General features: G+C 38.4%; 1 non-coding gene across 1 annotated transcript; it reads right to left on the bottom strand.

Annotated features, from left to right (window-relative positions):
* Positions 1-268: 268 nt before the first annotated feature.
* Positions 269-375, bottom strand: LOC146903963 (small nucleolar RNA R71). The gene has a single exon (XR_015020899.1). It is a non-coding gene; the product is annotated as a small nucleolar RNA R71 (small nucleolar RNA).
* Positions 376-4,923: the final 4,548 nt, after the last annotated feature.

The raw sequence follows: 4,923 nt of genomic DNA, 5'->3' as shown, positions 1-4,923 counted from the left end.
AATAGAACCTGCACTTATTCACTTAGTGCAGCAAAATCAATTTTTCGGATCACCCACTGAGGATCCGAATTTTCATATTTCAACTTTTTTAAGACTCAGTGGAACCGTGAATGCAAACCAAGAGGTCGTAAGGCTGCACTACTTTCCTTTTTCCCTAGGGGGTAGAGCTAGTACTTGGTTTAATTCATTGGAAATTGGTTCTATCACTTCATGGCACCAAATGAAGCAAACTTTTCTTGCCCGATTCTTCCCCTATTCTAAAACAGTTCAATTAAGGAATCGAATCACACAATTCACTCAAAAAGATGGAGAATCTCTTTACGATGTGTGGGAGTGTTTCAAAGAGATGCGTAGACTTTGTCCCCATCATGGTTTAAAGAACTGGCTTATTATTCACACTTTTTATAATCGTCTTTTGCATCCCACAAAAATTTATGTTGATGCAGCGGCAGGTGGAGCTTTGATGAACAAAACATACACAGAAGCATATGCTTTGATCGAGGACATGGCACAAAACCACTATCAGTGGACCTACGGAAGGGACACCACTAATGTTGCTCCTTCGCCCTCTCAGAAAGAGGTAGGTATGTATGAAAATTCTTCCCTTGATCATCTAGCTGCTAAGGTTGACGCACTCACAGAAAAATTTGATAAAATAAATACTAGTGCTGTCACACCTGCCCCTGTATCACCTCTTTGTGAAGTTTGTGGTGTATTTGGCCATATTGGCATTGATTGCCAACTAGGTAGTGTTGTTAGAAGTCCTGAGCAAGTAAACTATGCTCAATATAATCAAGGGTTTAAAAACAACCAAATTTTTTTTCAAACCCCTCAAAATCTTTTTGGACAAGAAACAACACCACTCAGTTATGCAAACAACCAAATAGTCCCTCAAAAATCCAGCTTGGAACTTTTTTTAGAAAATTTTCTTATAAATCAATATGAGCAGCTCCAAGAACTTAAAAACCAAACTGAATTTTTGAAGGACTCTCTTGCCAAACATACATCGAACGTAGACTCCATAGTTACTCACAGTAAGATGATAGAGACTCAGACTTCTCAAGTACCCCAACATGTGACTACTCCCTCTCAAACCTCCGAAGTCCTTCCAGGCCAAACCGAAACCAACCCCAAAGATCATATAAGTGCTATTATTTTTAGGGATGGTAACCAATTAGAGGACCCCGCTGTGAAAATTAAGAACAATGAAGGAGATATAGGAAGTGATGAGCCTTAAAGTGAGAAAGCTATAGGAGAGAATGACAAGCCATTTGTTTCACCATCTCATGAGCCTAAAATTCCCTTAAAACAAGAGTTTGCTAAATCCAAGTTAGATGAGCAGTTTAGATATTTTATTGAAATACTTCCAACCAAATTGCCACCTAAACTTAAGGATCCAGAGAGATTTTCCATACCTTGTGTCATAGGATATAAAACATTTGAGAAAGCCATGTGTGATTTGGGAGAGAATGTTAGTTTGTTGCCATTATCCCTTAGTGAGAGATTGGGTATAGGATAGTTAAAACCACCTTCCAACCGTCAAGCTAGTGACTCTAAACAAGCGCTTCGTGGGAGGCAACCCACACATTTAATTGCTTTATTTTGTTTGTTTTCCTTTGTTTTAAGTGTTTTGTAGGTAATTGTCCGAGTGTGATTCAAGAAAAGTTGAAAATTTTGAAGCCCCTATGTCCAGAAGGTTGGCACGGTCCGTGCTAAGGTTGGCACGGTCGTGCCAGATGTTCAAGCGAAAAACCATGCCAAGACCAGTAAGTTGGCACGGCCCGTGCCAATAGGTGGCACGGCCGTGCCCGATTTCTAACACACCATATATTCAATTTTTTCTTCTCTTCTTCCTCATTCATAAACCACAACCCTTTTTAATCTTTCAAACTTCTTTCTAAACCTCCATAACCACAAATCTTCAAACCTTCATATCTCACTCAAAACTTAACCAAATCATTCAATTCTTTCACCCAATCAATTCCAAACTTCATTACAAACACAAAACACCAATCAAAAACAACTTTCATCCATTCAAACCCATAATTCACCAAACCCTTACCTCCATAAACCCTAACCCATAGACCATAAATCTTGACCAATCTCCAAACCCTAACCCATAAACCTTCCTAAAACATCAACCCCAACCCTAAACCAACTCTTTCCACAAAAATTATATCCAAACCCTAACCTTAACTCAAGGTCAACCCAAGGTCAAGGTTCAATGGCTTCAAGGAGAAGTGGCAAGGAGCCAGCAAGCTCTTCCGCAGGACCTCCACAAAAGAAAAGAGCACCAGCTAAGAATCATGGCATCACCTTCAAGGATAGCAACCAAAAAGAAAGGTATAAAGTTCTTATCACTAAACCTTTGCATCCTTGTAGGTACCCTGATTCTCATACTATGAATGTCTTAGAGATTAGGGACAATGCTTTTGAATTGCTGAATAGATTAGGATGGGGTGAGATGCTTAGACCTATGAGGGGGTATGAAAATTTTACTTATGAGTTTTTAAGTTCTATTCAATTCAAGAAAGATAAGTTGAATTTAGATGACCCCGATCATAGAGTCTCCTTCCGGCTTTTGAATATTGATTACGAGATGTCCCTTGAAAACTTTTGCAATGAAATGGGCTTCGCAAATGCGGGGTTCATACATGACTCTTGGAATCAAGCTCTAAAGCCGGAAGACTATGACCCTGCTAGCTTTTGGAAACGCATCACCGGTTTAAATCAATATGTTTCACGTTCCAACAAGGCTAGTAACATTCACAACCCAGTCCTTAGGTACGTTCAAAGGGTAATGGCTAGTACCATTTGGGGTAGGAAGGAAGTAGGAACATGTAGGACGGATGAACTCTTTATGCTTTGGGCTATGCTTCGTAATAATCCCGTGAATACTTGTTTTTACATGCTTGACTACCTTGCCTCAATAGGAACTAAGCCTAATCTTGTAGCTGACATAGTGGTCGGGGGGGTTATCACATTCATTGCTAGGAAGTTTGAAGTAAGTGAGGAGGAGGGGATAAATCAAATTGAGGGCAACAATAGGCTTAACATAGAGACACTAATCTCTATGAAATTCATTACACATAGTCCACCATTGAAATATGCCCTTAAACTCAATGTGCCTATTTTGTTTTTGCTTCCTAACCCATCTCGGACTAACACCGAGGTGGAAGAAAATTTGCTATATGTTGATAATGAACAGGTACATGAGCACCATGATGAAGGAGAAGGTGCAAACTTGCACCATGAGGGAGAGCACCATGACCATGAAACCGGAGAGCTAAATGACGATCAAAGATGGGCATGGATGCGAGCACCTTGAACTTTATTCTTTTGTTTTGTTTTTATAGTGAAAGACATGATTAGTGGCTTGTTTTTAATGTAAAATATGGCATAAATTTTTGTTTTGTCTCTTCATTAAAGGTTGTTTCTTGTACATGAAAGTGGTTTTTTGTGTTTCTTATGTTCTTGCTATACACATATCTTGTTTTATTGTGAAAATTCTCCAATGAGAAAAGCACCCGGTTGCAATCTTTGAGCAAATGTATGAGTAGGTATTTTAAGGAGCACGTTCTATCTTTAGTGTTAACTTAGACCCTTTAAAGTCTTCAGAGTAAAAGTAGTATAAGTTTGTGTGGGAAATTAATCAATTGTGCTTTATTGTTATATTCTTAATTGTTAAAGTTAAATGGGGCGGGAGAATGGCACCAACATGAGGGGGAAAGGATAATCCCTAACTTCCTAATTGTGGTGGTGACTCCTTAATTTGAACTTAAAAGTAAAATAATTTCATTCAATGCTAGGGGGAAAGGACAATTACATCCAAAAAGACTTCCTACGCGAAGATGAAATAAATAATTTTGCAGCACTGCTTAGGGTGATTTTGAATCTAGGGGAAAAGGACAATTATGTAACACCCCGTTTTCCCAACTTGAAAATTTCATCATGAATCAGAGTATTTAAATCACAAACGGAATGTCACATGCTTCTTTAAAACCACAAAATAGATAATAATAATTATCTTTCAAAATTCAACGTCAAAATCTATAATCATGCAGCGGAAAATATTCAACATAATAAAAGTCTTGGCACACAGGCCTTATCAGAAATCTCATAAGTCTTAGTTAATGTTTATTCATAAAAAGTTCATGAAAGCAAGCCCCATCCCGTTACATATCAGAGCACCTAGACACAAAGTGAGGAGTCCACTCACGAACACTTCTAATCTTTATTACCTGCACATTACCCACGGTCGAGGCAACATATACGCAGAAGGGGTGAGAAACTTATCCAATAATAATAATATATAATTCATCAAATTAATGAAAACAATAAAGCATATCACAACAGGCATCATTAATAATGTATATAAATAAATACATAAGCAACAACATAATTATTTTCAGCAACAAGGTACAACAACAACAACAACATTATCCACAACGACACCGACAACTCGACCATGCAACAACGACGACAACAACTCAACAATGTGACTACAACTTCAACAACAACTTAGACAAACTCAACAACAACTTAGACAACTTCACTATGCATGTGGTACCACCAGGGCATTAAGCCCCCTTCGCTAAGGTCATAATTGGACCTGTCGGGCATTAAGCCCCCATCGCTAAGGTCATAAAGGACCTGTCAGGCATTAAGCCCCGATCGCTAAGGTCATAAAGGACCTGTCAGGCATTAAGCCCCCATCGCTAACTATGCAACAACACAACTCTAAATGCAATGGACTCAACTAGTGTATATCAACATACAACTACAACAGCACCTATAACAACAACATATGTGCCTAAAACAATTATGACACACTCCCCAACTTCGACATTAGACGATACAACAACGTCAACAACGGAAATCAACAACATAACATATATATAAATCAATTACATTCATCTCAAG

This window comes from Medicago sativa, chromosome 7 (assembly GCF_051527215.1).
Source record: "Medicago sativa cultivar Bolivia chromosome 7, Bolivia_mono, whole genome shotgun sequence".
NCBI classification, from domain to species: domain Eukaryota; kingdom Viridiplantae; phylum Streptophyta; class Magnoliopsida; order Fabales; family Fabaceae; genus Medicago; species Medicago sativa.
The sequence above is the reverse complement of the archived record's forward strand: the minus strand, read 5'-3'. Positions and strand labels throughout refer to the sequence as shown.